Source organism: Streptopelia decaocto (genome assembly GCF_964273445.1).
Source record: "Streptopelia decaocto genome assembly, chromosome: 13".
Classification (NCBI taxonomy): domain Eukaryota; kingdom Metazoa; phylum Chordata; class Aves; order Columbiformes; family Columbidae; genus Streptopelia; species Streptopelia decaocto.
Genome location: NC_138668.1, coordinates 2470480 through 2488890, shown reverse-complemented (window position 1 = coordinate 2488890; position 18411 = coordinate 2470480). Strand labels below are relative to the sequence as shown.

General features: G+C 42.2%; 1 protein-coding gene across 1 annotated transcript in view; it reads left to right on the top strand.

Moving 5' to 3' along the window:
• Window positions 1-18411, top strand: part of MAD1L1 (mitotic arrest deficient 1 like 1) — a 305040-nt gene that overhangs the window by 10653 nt on the left and 275976 nt on the right. The window lies entirely within an intron of this gene.

Genomic DNA, 18411 nt, shown 5'->3' with positions numbered 1-18411 from the left:
CCTCTAAATATTTACATTGTTGTTACCCCAGAAGCAGAGATGCTGTCTTGGTATGAGCATTATAGTACAGTTCACCTTGCATATTGGATCCAGGCTGGAGCTGCAACATGAACTGCAGAACATAATTTTGCCAGTTGTTTCTTTGTTCCTTTCCTTACCCATCCCCAGCAGCAGAGCTCCGTGCACACTGCTGCCATTGTTTGGAAGTCGGAGTGTTTGGATATTCCCGTGTGGTTTGGGTACGTTACTGCTTCATGGGAAAAATACTTGTGTTCAACCTGGGAAAGCCTCTTCGTTTTCTCAGTGTTTTGTGTTTAATGAGGATAACGAACATTTCCAGAGGCATGCTAGTAGGCAGCATGCTTGAGATTCTCTGCTTTATCTGCCGAGGATACATACATTTAGATGAAGTTACAATTGTGCTAAATCTCCTATGGCAAGGAATGGACAGAAATAGTATGAATCCTTTTCACAAAACCTGTTCTATCAGATGCGGAGCAGAAGCTTTTCACTTACCTCAAGCTGTTAAAGGTTTAATGAGGTAATTTCACAGTGGGAGAGAAATGGAACCAAGTGATTCTGCCCGTTGAAGTCTAATAACTCCTTCATTTAAAATCAGAATATGCGCTGTAAAGTGTTAGGGTTTTGATTGGGCCATATTGTTTAGTGCTATTAATGGTGTCTTCTCATACAGAAAAGCAAATTGCTCTTGAGAAAAATCATCTTTTGCATGCAATTGTAGCAGGTTCAACTGGATGATTCCCCCTCCCTTTTTTTTTTTCCCATTGCTCAGACTTCTTACAGCATGAATTTACGTTCATTTTTGGTCAGGGATATGAAGAGATCCTTGTACTAGGCAGGTTCCTGGAGGATGCTGTTGGTGGAAGTTTGAGAAGAGTTAATTGCTTATCTCACAGTAGAAGAAAATAGGAACGACTTGGATGGTTGTCCCAAAGAGCCAGAGCAACACGCTAATTGCTAATAACTAGATAAGCAAGGAAAAAGGGAACGAATTAGGATTTCTCATCTTTTCTTATCACATTCTTCGTTGGTACAGAGAATATAAGGGAAGTGCATACAGCGGGTGGTGTTTTAGGAGAGGATGGTTTTTCATTTTCTCCAGCACTTCCACAGGGCTTGTTCTGTGTCTGCTCTCGGTGGTTTCTGTTCACTGATTGCCTGGTCCCAGCAGGCACTTTGTCAGATTGGCTCATGATCAGACCTATGAGTGTAATTTCGAGTATAATTTTATGTAATAACACTTGGAAAGGAGGTGCAGCTTTCAGGAGTGCAGTGGTAATCCTGCTGGTTTTGTACTGGTCTCTTTTTGGTAACGCTAAGTGTTTATAATGCTTCACCTTTTGGGGGGAAACAAGTTCATTAACGGTTTATTCAAAGGCTAATCTTATGTTTGCTAGTTCTGGAACCTACTTGTAAGCTCCTGGGTTTTCCTCTTGTTCTCAAACTATGGAAACAAAGGCAGCTTTAGCTCTAGAGCGTGTTGGTGTGTTCGTGTTGCTGTTGTGCGGTGTTCTTTCCTGAATCTGCCTTTGGTATTGTGCCTGCCCTATAGAAATGGTATATAATGTGCTCATAAGCTGCACCGTACCCAGATGATACAATAATACGCACCATAGTTATGTGTGGTTCATATATACATGTTATGAATCTACATAATCTTTTTTGTGTTCAGTTATATGTCCTTTCAATGTCTCGATCTTCTTGCTGCCTACTTTCGCATATAATTGGCTCTGACTTTTGTCTTGGATGTAATTTTGTCTTGTAGGTATTTTTGTATGTTATTGTTATGCTGCCAGGGATTTTCATACATTTGTGTCGTTCTGACTCGATATTCCTGCTGCAGGTTTTGGTTTCAACAGTAGAAAGAAAAACCACTTGGTTTTGAAATTCTTGTTTTGAGAGTAGAAAATCTTATTTATTTTTGAGTTTACTCTCTTTGAGAAGTATATTAATGTAGGACTATTGTAGGACTTTGAGAAAACAAGTGTCTTGTACTCTGTCTCTGCAGGATGTGCTGATGTAGTTTGTATTTCTTCACAATACAGTATTTGTGTTAATGAGTTGTTTACCATCTTCACTGAAGAACCACATTCATCACGACAGACTTAGTTGTTTTTTCAGAGTTAGACTATTAGCTTAGAGATATTTTCGAGGTGGTTTCTTGTCTGCCACGAAACAACGTGTATTTTAATGGAAAAATCTCTGGGGAAGGTTGTGTGGGAGAGGTGGATGGTTTACGTGGGTGACAATGTGCAAAACCATCCACGAGATGGCATCCGGCCTCCTGCTGCGGGAGAGCGCAGCGCTGCTGCAGCCTGCCCGGCTCAGCTGGGCTCAGAACAACTGCTCGTTGTTGCTATTAAACCTTTCAAAATCCGTTAAATGTTACCTGTGTGCAATCACTTTCTCCTTGCCCAGTACTTTGGGTGGTAACTTGATAAGAAAAAGATTTGTGCATATTTCTCTAACGGCATACAGAGTAAAGTGTTTTTCCAACCAGGGCTGTAAACTTCATATTTACATCACACATTCTTCATTTTGTCTTGTTTCCTAGGAATTCTTCAAAGCCTGTTGGGGTTGTCTTTTTTATCTCCTCCTAGCCCAAGCCTTAGAATTGCATCCTTGAGAGCAGCAGCCTTATTGTTCTGACTTGCCCTTCTGTGGCACGTAGAAGATGCCCAAATGAAAAACGAGGGTTCACGTTCTGTGTGCTTTAAATCTAAATCAAGCTTTTTTAATGCTGCGTGTCTACATTTGGCTGGTGTTGCCTTTGTCCTCTAATGAATTAGTCAGGTCATTTTTGCTGAGCATAAACAGATGCACCCCGGAGTACTGAATGATGCAAAATGATGTGAATCAGGTATGTTTTAAAGATGAGGCAGTAAGTCAGATGCTGATGGTCCTTGATAGCAGCTGACAAGGGTTAATGTTAAATTTGTCTCTGTATTTATCCATAAGGGTCAGGAGATTGCAAGGCTTGGAAGGCTGAAGTTTTGCTGAAAAATTATGCAGATTTGTGCAGACAGACAGGTGGACCACGAGCATCGGCTTCCAAGGAGTTTTAGTCCAAGCATTTATTTTAAAGAGAGAATAGATAGTAATGTGTCATTTTGTGTGTGTGTGTGTCTTTGATTGGTTTCATTTTGTGTTTTTTGTTTGTTTGTAGTGGGTTTGTGTTTGTTTTTAATTGGATGTACTGACTACATGAAGGTTGTATTTTTGCCTGCTGGGGTCTAAGATCTTTATATACACAGCAGAATGATTTTATATCAGTAACAGATTTTTGATGTTAGATTAATCAAGGATTGGAAGGCGATAAAATATATTGATAATGACCCATTTACGTAGGTCTTTCATTTCTTGGAGCACCATTTTCTGTTGCAGATAGTACTGTCAGCTCAGCCTTGGTGTTTGTGTGTAGAAGATAAAGCAAAAGGTTTTGTTTGTATTGCTTTTCAGAATCACTCTCTTCCTTTCCATGCCCATCACAGGAAGCAATGGAGAGATCAGCTGTCCTTTTCTGAAGGGCTGTGCAACACAGTGTGGAAATTAAAGGTGAAGTTGATGTATCAGAAGGAAAAAGCGGTGTGCTTGGACTCTGCTGTGTTGCTCAGAGGCTCCAGTTGTGGTCTTGAATGTTTCAGAGTCACATCTCATTGTGGTTATGCCGGAGGGCAGGTCTCAGCCCCTGATACCTGCCGCATAAGGCTGAGCCGGGGGGACTCTGAGCTTTAATGAAGCTGAGGTTTGGGGAGTACCTACAGTCGTCCTTCAGCTTGCAAGGGTGATTTTAGTTGGCTTCAGTGATGATATTGCGTTAAGCTGGTGTAGCTGTTTTGCATGCTTGCTGTCCAAGCCTGTACAGAGAAGTGCAGATTTGACAGGATTTCGGGCCAGCGCTTAAGGGCCGTTTTCCCTGCGCGGAGCCTGCCAGCTGCAGACGGCAGACACTGAGCTGCTGACCTGTCGCCTGGAGCCAAAGACGTGAACCTGTTAATGCTGACCTGGTTTTCTTTCGGAAACATCTGCAGGCTGGCTGGCTGACAAATCTTGGGGACTGGCTTCCTGCAGTGTCTGAGCCCAATTAAGAAGAGGAGATAGTGTGAATGTGTATGCATTTCCTCTCTAAGAAAGGGTTTAATTAAGTGGCAAGCATCTCTATTTAGTACAGTGGTTAGCACAGTTGTAATTTGTAATTACACAGGTGCTACACTCAGTACGGGACGTCCTTCTATGCAGATTCTGCTTTTGGAATTGGGGGGAAGGGAGTAGAAAGGGAGGGAGAAGGGAATCAGATTTCTTGATTCTGCATTTAGTGGTGGATTAGTGCTCTTTTTTTCAATGAATGGAAGAGAAGGGAGGATATTGGAGTTCTCTACGTTCCTTTTTGAATCTTGATTAACTATGCTTAGCTACTCTGCACTCTCTTCCATCCAAGGCATTGAATATCTTTGCAGTAGTGAATGAAGCTCATAATCTTCTCCTTTCTCACAAGGTAGTAATTTACCTTTCTCTGAATGTCCATTATGAATAAGTGGTTACTGGTTTAAAAAAGAATCTGTTGACAGCTATACAAAGCAGTGCATGTTGAAATAATTTCGATTGCTCATATGCATTTCTGGATACTTAATTAACTGCAGCCAATCAAGACAACACTGGAGGTTACTGTTGCTAGTTCCAGTAATGCCATCATTCTGGCATGATCGCTCCATAGTGAAGCAAGTATTTTTATTGGAATAGCCTATCGTAGCCCACTCAGCTTTTGTCACCAAGCAAGAAATGGATCCAATTAGAAGTGTATGATGCTGTCCATAGCTTTGCCACCGACCTGAACTTCAGTGCCAATTTCTGAATGGTTTGTGGAGGTTTGGGTTGGCTAGTGGTAGCCCCTGCTTTAGAGCTAAGTCCTTAACTGGAGTAGAAAGTTAGAATTAGCATAGTATGAGAATATTGAACCTTCATTTTGTACATTTAAGTGTTCTGTAAAGAATCGTAATCTATGATCTGTGAACATACTGACAGTTGCATGAGTGCTGCTGACAAGGTTCCCAGTGGAAAACAAGCTGGCTTGTCACAGTGGGCATTCCCAGGGCACCAGAAAGGGCGAAAAACACTACATAGGGGAAAACACTAATTAAAAACACCCAGACACCCCAAACAAGCAGAAAACAAACCAACCCCAACAAAACAAAAGAGAAAAAGAAGCGATGCTTACTAGAACAACTTCTCTGGTTCTGAGGTCTCCCCTTGCCTCACACAAGGATTATCTGCTCTTGTCCTGAACAGGCACAGCACTACATGTTACAGTGATAGTTCGCAGCCTGGTGTCAAATCTGTGCTTTAGCCAGTTTAATCTTCTGCCATTCTCATGATGTTGATCCACTTAATATGGCAACCATCTGCACCTCTTTTCACAGATTTCTTAAAATACCATAGGTCTATTCCTGCCAATATTTCACTGAAATGCTGGGCAAAGCTTCCTGCCATACAATTTTCCTATCAGATATTAATTTTCTCCAAAAATGCTGTACTTCTCTCTCATGTTCAAAAATATTAGTCTTCTTTCTGCTTTGCCTTTAATGCTTTTATTTCCATTTGAATAGATCAGAGTAATAAGTCTTGAGGCTGAAGGAAAGGCAGGAATAGTGTAAAACATAATGGCTGAGCACCTGACAGCAAGGCAGGCCGAGGCTGTAATGCAGAATCAGGAAATCAGAGTCAGAAGTAAGCAAGTTCACATCAAAAATATGTCTGTCCTCGCTTTGCATTTCAAAGCTCTGGGAACAGTTACAGCAACTGCCTTTCCAGGATCACAGCTCTGGCATTCTGGAGATGGAGGAGACTATTGAACAACAGCTTAGCACACTATCTGTCATCTTTGTTGAAGAATAATTTGAGGAACTTCGGTAGTTCGCCTACAAGAACTGTATGGAGAATAATGGAATCAAAGAAAAGACGATCAGCATACTAGGGCAATAAGAACTTTATTTTGGAAGTGAAGATGCCAGTGGAAGCTTTTTTTTTTTTTTTTAAATGGAAAATATCACTTATTTTTCTGTTGACACTCTTTATCAGAATATAGAGCATTGTCCTGGCTTGAACATAGGCTGCATTTCCCAAACCAGTAAATGCTGTTTTTCCACTAGGAGCAGGAATGGTTTTAGAAACGTGTGCTTGTGGTATCTTCTGTGTAGCAGGCGATTTGTTTGCCGGGGGAACTCCCAGCCAGACGCTTCGTTTTGTGTTGCTTCCATATTTCTTGCAAGTTGTGTTTGAGATGCTGCTGAAAAACGGTCGGATAAAAGCAGCTTGCTTTCCTCCAGCATGTAGTGACCCGTGTTACGTGTAAATGGGTTGAACTTAGGTGCTCACTCTGCTGTGAAGGAGAAGCTTTCAAAAATACCAACACTTTTATAAAGAGCCACTTTCCTTACATTAAGCAATCCAGTTTGCCTTAAAGTGAAATTATCATTTAAATAGCAGAGACTAATCAGCAAGGGGCTGGTTTGCTACTGTCAGAGAGCTCAGATGCTCCTGCTTGATTTTTATTCAGCCTCTCATTTGGTCATTTCCACAAATCCAATAACCATGATAATGTTTAGCTCACTTTTAATTTTACCTTTCCATTTCCATTTTAGCATCTTTCAGTATTCCAGTTTTACACTTTGTGCTGTGCCTTCCCTCTCCCTTAGATGTGCGGTGTGTCATACCTCATTTGTCCCCAATGTTTTATTTTCACAACAAAAACGTAACAATGAATCCCATGCCTGCTTCTTGAAGAAGATTTTGTTTTGCCGTAGCAATGATTTTTTCAAAACCCTTCTCAAAACGCACAGGCCTTTTCCAAATAGAAGCAACCCAAAATTTCTCATTAAGTGTTCAAACTCTTGTACTGTGCTACTCCCTTGTACTAGTGGGCATGGCCTTTATCTACAGGGCAAGGAATCCACCTCATTGGATCAAGGAGGACCAAGGTGCATCCTGTAACAGCCGCCTTTGGCTGGAGAATTGATCATCTTATCAAAGGAAACAGTAGATCTTATTTATTTGAATTTCCCTGAAACATTTTATCAAGAGAGTCACTTGGGAAAGTATAAACTATGTGGGAGAAGATGGAAATTAATAGAAGAATCGTAGCATGTATGAGGAATTGTTTGAACAGGGATAGATTTAGCATTGTTGAAAGGGAAGTGTGAGGATAAGTAGAATTCCTCAGTGGATCCGCTTTATTTAGTATTTCTGTTAATGATTTTGGTGCAAAAATTTGGTGTGTGCTGATAAAACCTGCCTGATGATGCCAAGTTCAGGGGATTCATAAATACACAAAAGCTGGATATGCAGGAATGAGTGACCCTAAGGATTAAAGAAGTGGGACAAAATTCAGTGAAACAAAACACAAGGCTGGATGGAATTGGGAGCTGAATACAAACTGCTGTTGTAAAATGTAGCGCATGTGGTGGAAAGGACCGGAAGAAGGGCCGTGGACTTGTTTACAACAGAATGGCTGTTAATTCTCTCACGTAGGATACATCAGGAGAACTTTGGTGGAGGTGGAAATGTACAAGTGCCTCTGTAGATGGCCTGGGAGACGCTTCTCAGAGTTCTGGTCACCTGTGGAGGAGGATGGTGGGACCTCAATGCAGAAAAGGGCTGTTGGTGGAGCCTGAGAGCCCCCGAACCAGTGGGGAGTGCAAGGACCGGTCTCAAGCACAGGCTGGCAGGAGATACAATTACTGCCAAGAAATACACAGATGGAGAAGGAAAGGAGATCAATACCAGTGAGCAAAAGAACCATCTATACCAAAGACTAGCATTGGAATTCAAATCGAATCACTGTAACTCTGCCATGAATACAGCTAGAAGGAGGTTCTAACTTTCAGAAAGTCTATGTTCTAAATGCAGCTTCCAGTGGAGTCAAAAGATTGCTGCTTCTGAGGTGGAGCTCCACAAGGGTATGGAAGAGATGACTTGAGTTCTTAATAGCAAAGGGATAGATCCTAAAAGATCCTTTTCTGTCCCACTTCTACGTGAATGCACATCTGCCAGTCTGTGAGCAAGGGAATGGGTCAAGAGCTGTGGAGCAGTATATTTTAGTCTGGAATTGCCGGCATTGTTTAATATCAAGGTTCTGAAAACTGCAGCTGGGAAAGATGGGGGGTTTAGTGAATAAAAGTAGCTCATGCCCATCTCGCTGTATACAGAAAACAGCAACTGTGGACAGGCACCCGACGTGCGAGAGCCGCTGACCTTCGTTCATGTTGAGAAATACGCAGTTTGCTGAAAAATGCGCTGAACTATTAAGGAGACTTTATCTGCTGGTGTAGATAAGAGCAAAATATGATTTGTATCGTCTGAGAGGCTTTTTGGAGTGTATTTGGTGCAGGTTATCTTGATGGTGTTTTGAAAATGATTCACTCCTGGGTTTAGTGCTGAAGCTCCTCAGTGCGCAGAGCGAGGACTCGGGGTAGCTGGGAAAGTGCTGCTGTCGTTGTTTGTCTCTGGTTTGTCAGCAGTGCAGGGGAAGTTCTGTGCTGGATCAGCCAGGAAAGGTCTAATTTTCAGTTTTAATAACCTGCCAAGAGTAGCAACATAAAGATGGGGTGGGAGAAAACGGGAAATGCCTGAACATTAAACCGTTTCAATTTTTTAGCATCTTTAAAACGCTCCTGGTTCTGACAAACTGGCTTAAATGCCTTGTGCTATTATTATGTAAGCCTCGTCCTTAAGCCTCTTCTCTATCTTTCCTCCCTTGGGTCCTCTGCCAGTGAATATTTTTGACCCAAGCACGTCTTTACCTGGGCTGTATTGTTTTTCCTCACAAACTGCTTTATTAAAGGGAATATGCTTGTAAATATACCTTTGTGCGTGTGTTGTATGCTTGTACCAGCAAAACCACTACACAGTTATTTCAAACCTTTCTTAAAGGGCATGGTGAACTTGAAATGTTAGAGAGTTAAAAGATTAATGTGATAAGTGCCTCGAGGTTCTCTTGAACTCGCTGTGATTACGTAAGTGCTGTTTGTTATTTTAAAATAACATACAGCACAGAAATTGCCGTGTTAGATTGGATTCTTTACTAATCCATCTCTGGTCCAGTGTCAGAAACAATGGTGTCCTGATCTAGATCAGAAAATCCAGAGGAACATGCAAGACATGGAGCAACTTTCATTCCAAAACTCTGTCAACTTTCATCAGCGTAGAATTTACTTAAGCATAAAGATGTTTAATTGGTGTTCCCCCCACCTTTTTAGAAGTAAAAACTCTTGACAGGCGATACTATGTGCATAGAATAAATAGAAAACTATTTAGCTTTGATACTTTTTCAGATGTAATCTTTCTTATTTGAAACAAAATGTAACAAAGTTGTAAAGTATTAGAGAAAAGCGAGCTGCTTAAATTGCTGCTTTTCATAGAAATGGTGCCTTTTCCACTTGCGGTTCTCTTTGGGGCAAAATGAAAAGCGTTTTTCGCCTCAACTTTGTGATCTGATTTTACCGCGCGGCTGCTCCCCCCTGGGTGTCCTGGGTCAGCTGAGGAGGAACAACTACGAGCTGGAACGACCGTCCCGAAGCCAGAGCAGAATTGGGCCTGTGAGAACTGGCAAGATGCCCGTTTTGAAAGCGAAGGAGGGAGCGCTGGGGCCCGAGCGCATCCCTGTGTTTAGCCAACGCCTGGAATCGGTGTCTGGAGCTTCTTTTCCAAGTGCCGATCTGGCCGGCTGCAGTGGGAGCTCAGGGCTCCTGTTTTCAAATGGAGCTTCCCGTGGGTTTAGAGGAGCTTGTAGAAAATGGACCCAGGCTTTTCCAGCAGAAAGAAGATAAAGCGTGCCCAACTATTCCATGGAGCCACACAGTTAAGAGGTGTGGGTGTGGGGAACCTTCTTTCCTGCCCTGCCACTAATGTAAAATGCAGGGAATGCATTGGCAAAGCTGCTTTTTATTTATTTTTACATTCATCTGGTGGCTGCTGATGCTGTAAAACGTGTTCTGCACATACTTTGCTCATCACCTGACAGTGAAATGTTTCTTCTAATGAAGTCATGGCTGTTGAATGGCATTCTTGTAAGAGGATGATGCATTTTGGAATAGTGTGTTAGAAACCTCTGCACATTGAAGCAGCTCTCAGCTTTTACTACCTCTTGCTATAAACAGAAATAGGACCTGCCAGAGATCCTGACCTTCCACTGTAGTTGGAAGTTTGGCTTTTCTAGAAATGTATTTACTTGAGATCTTGAGCATTTCTTCTATTCAAGAATGAATTTGACCCAATCCTTACCAATTCCCTTTCTCTATGTCATTCTCAACTCTGTTGTCTGCAGAGTTAACAATTGCTGTGCCTCTTTGTGGGGAGTAACGGGTGACTGTTGTAAGAACCATTTTCTAGCACAAGTTGTTCTTGCAGGAGTTACTTTTGAGTTCTCATTACTTGCTTAACCTCCCTTCTAGAGATGCTCTGCTGTGCACAGTGCAGGGAAAGGAAGATCCATCTTTTGAGTAGGAAGAAATATGAAATTCTGGATTTTCCTGAGTTGTGCTCTGTGGAGCTGATGTCTGTTCTGATTGAACAATCATTCTCTTTCTGTAGTACCCATGAAGCTGTTCAGCGAGGGCTTGAAATCCTAGTGACTCTTCTGAGGACAGAAATGGGGCATCTGGCTTTGAGAATGTGTTCAGTTATCAGTATCCTCGATTAGTCAGCTGTTCATCAGTTAGTTCACTTGGACAGTTTTCAGTGATACTTCACAGCTCCGCTATTGACTCAGTTCAGAAGACGATTTAACCTAGTTATGAATTATTTTTACTCGGTTTTGCTGGTATATTTGCAAATAACATTTCTGACTCTATGCTCATTTTGTTCCCAGAGTTCAAGCTTTGTGGCTTCAGGTGGTTTTCTGCAAATTTAGCAGCCAGGGTTGATGCCATCAAGCCTGTTGTGTGACAGGCCTTTCATTTAGGCCTGATGGTTTCCAGTGTGACTTTGGCAAAGGCATCATCTGCCTTCTGGAGAGCTGGCCCGCTTGTCAAGGTGACAAACACCTGTCGGCTCGCCTGTCTGCGAGCGGCTGGCAAGGGAAATGCAATTGGCACTTAGTAATAACTGATAGATTTGAGAGGCTGGTGGAGAGGAAGAGTGAAAAAGTGTTCTGCATTTCGTTTTTTTTTCCAGCTGGGTAGACATGGTTTGTGGAAAATATTTGTGCTCCTCTCTGTGTGGCTTATGATAGCTGCTAAAGCTAAAGGTGCTATTTTTCAATGTCAGTCTTTTGACTGTATTTAGATATTTAAAATAACTAAAATACTTGTCTGTTTCTTGTATCCTGTGCTATTCTTTCCAACAGCGGTGTGTCTACATCAGTAGAGTTTCATGGAATCGTAGAATACTGGCTTGGAAGAGACCTCCAGGACCATCTGGTCCAACCTTTTTTGGCAAAAGCCCGGTCTAGCCAAGCTGGCCCAGCACCCCGTCCAGCTGAGTCTTCAAAGTGTCCCCTGTTGGGGCAAAGTTTGGAGGACACACATTAAACCCTTAACTTCACTTTAGAGTCAGCCCTTGTGTTTAATGTTTTCATGGTGTAAGTTGGTTAAATATTTGCCAGAACAGGCTCTCATGAACAGTTTCTAGTACCATATAATGTTAGTATTATATGTCAGACAAATCTGGTAATATACGGTATCATAAGAATGGCACTTTTGTGTCTAAGACTGTAAGGGCTACAAAATAAGTACTTGGCTCTTGGGAACTGAAACGTCAGAAGGACGATTACCAAAGTTTTAGTGTCTCTATCAGTCCATGGCTTTTGTGCAGGAGAACAGGATGCTTTTGGCATTAAACTGGGATTCAGATCTATGGTGCAGGGACTAAGTCACTCCATGGAATTTGATGGAATTGTATCTGACAAGAATCCAGATGCACTCAGCCTCAAATTGCATGTGGGTTTTCATAGCTTTACAGAGCTGTCTGTCACTAGGTTGTTTGTTATCCTTTTCTGTGCTTGGTAATTCGGAATCATGAGGTTTGTATGTGCTGCCCATTGCGTTTTCTATCCTTGCTGTGCTGGGGGGGTTTAAGGGACTGAGCTGAACCGAGAGGGTGATAACCACCTCCTCCCCAAGCGCTGCGCTTGCCGGGGCAGCTCGAGGGCTCGGGTTGTCTGGCTGTTGTGGGAGAGCTGCGGTTCCCTTCTGTCTGAACAATAAGCTTTGTATCTGTTTGGACAGTAATGAACTGCTTTTGTTTCCTTCAGAAACGTGCTCTGCTGTCTGGAGCGTTTCCATTTACAGACAACCCTTGCCAAATTAATTTTATTTAATTATCTCCCAGGGCTAAGCTTGAATACATTTTGTGTTAAATTCAGTGTTTCTCCCTCTTCCGAACGAAATGGACTTAATATCCATGTTAAAATCTGATTAAAACTAAAATTGAGTTTTTTGAAGTCTGATTATCCCATGAAATGGAATTTTTAAACCTAATTATGAATGGATTTGCATACATTTTTAGCACCATTGAAAAGAAAGTTGAAATAAATTTATTAATGAAATCTCCTGCTGTCTCCTTGGACCATGACAATTGCTGGAGAGTGAGGGAGTAGGAGGGGAGGCGAGGATAAAAACCCTCCCTCTTTTGAAATATACCCTCTCCCCCCCAAATTAATTCCAGAGCTGGTTTGACCCTGTCTAATTTTTATTCCTCTCTGCCACACAGCCCAATTTATGTAATTGATGGCCTTTCAGAGGGTAACTATACAGTTGAGCTGGTTTCATGTATTTAAAGCCTTTGTGCTTTCTGAAGGGAGGATATGGGGAGGCAACATTTATTTCGACTATTATGTTCTTCCCCTTTTTTCCGAGGTAGCCCTGATACAAAATCAATAGGCAGCTCTCGTTTCTCCTTTCCGAGAAGTTGGATCTGAGAACATTCATTTTAAGCCTGATAAAAATTGGATAGTTTTACAGACCGTGGTGAACGTGCACATGGGATTTGTGATTGTTTGTATCGTTCCCTGGCTTTGAAGTAAAAAGTTTCTTTGTAGGATGTATTTGAGTGTCTCTCTGTTCCTGTTCCCTCAGGACTTGGACAGTGGTTCTCTATGGAAAAAGTGCCAGTGGAGGATGTGGCTGCTTGGCCAACTTCAGCTTTGGGGAGCAGGTGCAGAGGGGCAGCAGGTGCCTGTGCAGGGAGGTGTTGGCTTCAGGGGGAGACTCATCCTGTTGAAGCTTTTTCACACTGATTGAAAAGTTCTTTTCCTTACATGAAAGGTAGAACTTAAAGATATGGCTTCTTGGGGGGGGTCGGTCATCCTCTTACCCAGGGTTACAGAAAGCGCTTTGCATGCATAAGCATTAGTTACAACATTTTAAGAGTATCTTCTCTCTCTCCTGTGCTGTGTGCAGAAATGTTCTTTTTCTTGTTAAAAAATTATAGTAGATGTGGTAGAAAAAAGCGTTTTGGCAATTCTGATACATTACTCTGCAAAGAGTAAATGCTCAGCATGTGGCCAAGCGTTCCGTAAGCATTTGCATTTGCAGAGCTACTTTTGAGCCGAGGAACTTGTTTTCAGTCTACCTTCGTGTTTTTTACTTTAACCCTGTCTTTGCAAAGGTTAAATACAAAACGTAGGGGAGGTATCAAGTTCTACAAGAAATGCTTAATTCTGGAGCTGTTTCTTTGAGATGCCTCTGAAGTGGGAAGCTTTGTGAGGGGAGCTGTGGTTCAGCGGAGGGAGGAGGAATCTGGAAGCGGAACCTGAAGAGTTCAGAGTATCTGATGCACCTTTTCCTCGGGCGTGGAGCTGTTGTACAAATCTGCAGTCAGTGCAACGAGCAGAACCCAGAAGCTGCGGATCCTGGAGATCTCCAGTGGGGCAGACGTTGTGAAGGCTTCTAGCAGGATGGGTTTTAACTCTTTATTGTTGTCTGCTTGGTTCCGTATCATCCATTCTCCAAAGGAAAAGTAACTGGTTGTGGGTGGTCCTGTATACTATATTGTACAGCATGGTGAAATAAGATCTTGGAGGTAAATGTGCATGCAAGGAAGGATGCCAAAGTGGGGTGAAAAAAGGATGTTTGTTTCTTTTAATGCAGAGAATAGGAGCTTTTTCTCTTCTGTCAATACATTTCAAATTTTAGAAACTGTTTATCATCTAATTTGTGCTTCCTCTTGTAGCTTCAGGCACTGAACGTGACTAAAACTTGGTGATAGTGTTAAGCCAAGATGGTGTCAAAGTGCTTGTGACACCAGTCCGGTCCTTATAATCCCGGTCACAGGAGCTGGTGGCAAAGCCGCTGGGAATTTGTCATCGCTTTTGGCTGCTCTGAACCGTGTGCTCGCTGAGCTCATGCACCGGTTTGTGAGAGCGAGCTGGCAACAGAACAGGAGTCACCGAAATGCCGCTGTTTACATCTTTAATGCAATTACACTATAGCAGTTCCACTTTCTATGAACAAGTCTTAAAGTCTGCTTCTGTTTGCTTCTGACATTAATTATTCGTTATTTATGGATGATGGCGATTGGGGTTTGGCTTTCCCAGGCAGGTTAGTTATATCCACTCTGCTCTGACTGCTTTGGCATGCTCTAAGACTCGGTTATTTTCCCAGCATTTGTTCCTAATGTTCATCATTCTTCTTGATGTTAAAACTCCAAGTATGTAATCCAACTCTGCTTTGGGGAACGAGAGACTGATGGGATGGGCTGAGTTGGCTTTTTTGTTTCTGTGGGAAACATAGGAAGAGCTTTTTATTTAAAAGCTGAGTTTATTGCCACGGCTGAGGGCAACTTTTATTGTCATGTTCCGTCAAAGGACTTGGATATGAGGTGCTCTATATGTGTGGCTTGAGAGATTTGGATGTTAAGGAGAGAAAGCAGGATTTCAATATGAGATGGGATTGGTGGAGGGAGAGGGGGGATTTTTGCACCGTCTTTCTATAATACTGGGGTGCCAGCACCTCTGTGGCAGCAATGGCACTCTTGGGGTTCTTCTGTTCTAATGACTTGTGTCATCTGCTTCATACTGGGACTGCAATGTTTAGGTCTTGCTATGTCTCATGTTTGGTAGTAGATGCCTAGAGCTGATGTTAATGGGCTTCCGTAAAGCTTTCGGTCTGAAATGTTATTCGTCCTTCACTTTGAATATTAAATTTTTAGAAACTTTAAGAAAAAAAAAAGTATGAGAGCTACTGCATTTGTTTAAAGTTCTGAAAGCTTTTTTTAGCTAAACAGTTCAAAGAGCGCATCTCGCTAATCAGAGGCATATTTTTGCATCCCTGGGGTGGTCACAGTGTTTTAATTGGAACTCGGGCTTCTTTGAAGTCCTTTTTAATCCTCCCTGAGCTGGGGGAAGAGGGTTTGAAGGCAGCACTGTAAATCTGAAATGTCTTCGTTTTATTTACATGTGTCTGGGGACGTGTGTAATTCGTTTTCCCGAAGTTAAGCTTGCGGACAGCTGAGTGAGCAATGTGCCTCGTTAGCGGGGAGGCCCGAGCCCGGCGAGGGGTCACGGACACTGAGCTCACGTGTCTGTGGGTTTGTTAAAACCGGGAACGGAGCTACAGGCTCTGAATGGGAAATGAACTCAGTGGGAAATGATGTGATCGTGAAACGAGAGGCTGGACGAGGCAAAAAGCTGGGCTTTAAACTCGTGGCTTAGGATTAACTTACTAGGATGGCACTCAAAAATAGTATCACATACAGATACTTGACTGCTTCACAAGTTAAGAAACAAAAGCTTTAGGGTACAGCTCTTATGGTTGATAGTTCAATTGTCCTTTACATCAATATGGGATTAAATTTTCTTGGGCTTGGATTAGAGAGTTTTTCAGGTGTTCTAGTCAGATGGCTTGAACTCCTTGTAGCTCAGGTTCTAAAATGAAGGCCTTGCTTTGGTCTGTTTTCTAGAGAATTCTAGTCTTACCCCAAGCATGTTACACACTTGATGTACCCACCATGAACGGAGCCTCCATGGCAGCTGATGCCTTTTGTGCCACCTTGATACAAGTAACTTGTAGGAATGTGCTGCTACTGACAGGGGAAACATTTTCCTTAAGCGTTCTCTACTTTATTTGTTCCATTAATTGATATTAATGATAAATATAGTCATTTATCAACTGTGTGTTTCTGTACTTCAGTAAAATTTTTAACCTTCCACATTTGCTGGAACTAGGATTTTTTACTTTGGGCTTCTGCTAGAGTTGAGACCTCGTGAAAAGCCTTGGAATAATATTTGCTTGAATATGGATAGTTTTTAATTAATAAAGCAACAGACTTAACTTCAGTTTTCTGTCTGAAAGAGTAACTTAGTATTCCAGCTGAAGATAAAAGCAGCATGCTTTTCATTCTTTCTGAAGAGCTGGGCCCTTGTGGCCAGGAAGCCAATGGTACCTGGGGTGGGTTAGAAGGGGGTGGTCAGTAGGTCAGAGAGGTTCTCCTGCCCCTCTGCTCTGCCCTGGGGAGACCACACCTGGAATCTTGTGTCCAGCTGTGGCCCCTCAGTTCCAGCAGGACAGGGAACTGCTGCAGAGAGTCCAGCGCAGCCACCAAGATGCTGCAGGGAGTGGAGCATCTCCCGTGTGAGGAAAGGCTGAGGGAGCTGGGGCTCTGGAGCTGGACAAGAGGAGACTGAGGGGGGACTCATTCATGGGATCAGTATGGAAAGGGGGAGTGTCAGGAGGATGGAGGCAGGCTCTTCTCGATGACAACCAGTGACAGGACAAGGGGCAATGGGTACACAGGAGGTTCCACTTAAATTTGGGAAGAAACTTGTTGGGGGTGAGGGTGGCAGAGCCTGGCCCAGGCTGCCCAGGGGGGTTGTGGAGTCTCCTTCTGTGCAGACATTCCAACCCGCCTGGACACCTTCCTGTGTAACCTCATCTGGGTGTTCCTGCTCCATGGGGGGATTGCACTGGATGAGCCTTCCAGGTCCTTCCAATCCCTGACACTCTGGGATTCTGTAGAATCGTCGTCAGAACTTTACTTGTGACTGATGTTATTGGATGATATATTAAAAAAACAAGCACAGAAAAATGCACCAGTTAAAGTAACTTTTACTGTATCTTCAAGTTGCAGTTTAGAGTAGTGAGATTGAAGAGGTAATATGATTGTAATCATAGGTAAATAAGAATAATATATGGATTGTCAAATCATTGTATATAAAAGTAGCTGAAAGTACGTCCTACACTCTTAGAAGGACCTGCAGACAGTCATTCAGAATACAGCCTTGTGCTCAAGATTAGGGATTTTGTATTACTGCTGGCTAATATTTCCAGCTGATAAGAGTCTGGGAAAACAATGTAATCAATAAAGATGTTGAAAAAAAATACAAGAATTCAGGTAAATTAGTGTTCTGCAAGGACTATCTCAGACAGGTGTCAAAAAACCAAAACTATCCATTTAGTGAAATCTGTAAAATGGTCGAATAAACATATTGTCAGTATGTAGTCTCGGTTGCAGCTCTCTTATCAGACAGAGCCCTGGTTATCTGTCGAATTGATGTCCCTGTGTTAGTAATTTCCATGTGGTTAGAAGTGGTGTCGGGAGGGTGTGTTGGATCCACGTGGGGTTGTGGTTTTGTCTCTAAGGGTCCTCTGTTGAATGGTACCTCTTGGAAAGATACAACATCTGTCTGCTCAGAGCTTGTTTCCAATGAGCAAATATTTGTATTTCAGTCTGTGGTTTTCAGATATTAATTTTTTGCTTGCGATTACTTAAAATTATCCAAATGCTTTGAAAAATCTTCAGGATACCCATGTGGTTAGAATAAATAATTGGTGTTCTGCTGCAATTCTGTTCTTCAGATTAGTTTGATTTACCTCCCAATTCCCAGGCCCCTCGTCAATCCTTAATTATTCCCAGCAAATAGTTCACGCCAACCGCTCTGCCCAGCTCTAGGTTGTCGAGGTTGTTCCAACTCTGTTGACAAGCGTAAACTATAGGAAAAACTACCCTACTTCTGACTCCCTAAAATAAGTTATTCTATTCATTTCACAGCATTATTTTTCCTGTTAGCTCTTTTTCTTCTTTTACTCAAATTATGTTCATGATGACGTAAAATACTTAAAATAGATTTTGCTGCTACACAGTAAAATGAAACATTACGTTATTAAATGTGTTTACATTTTGTGCTCAAAATCTTAAGGGCAGTATGTACAAAATCATATGCCACAACAATTTCCTTTCAGCATCCTCATTAATACATAGTTACATGCACCAAATTAAATTGCAAATTGAGAAAAAACATTTGCTTCTTTAATTGCAAAGATCACGCTGATATCTACTCGAGCAGCAAACAGCCATTTTAAAAACCCTTTATCGTCATTTCCAACCTGACTACGTCTGTGCTACTGCTGGTAAGTAGCTAAAAGGTGCTTTAGAAGTTAGTATCCTAAAGCCTTGAATAGT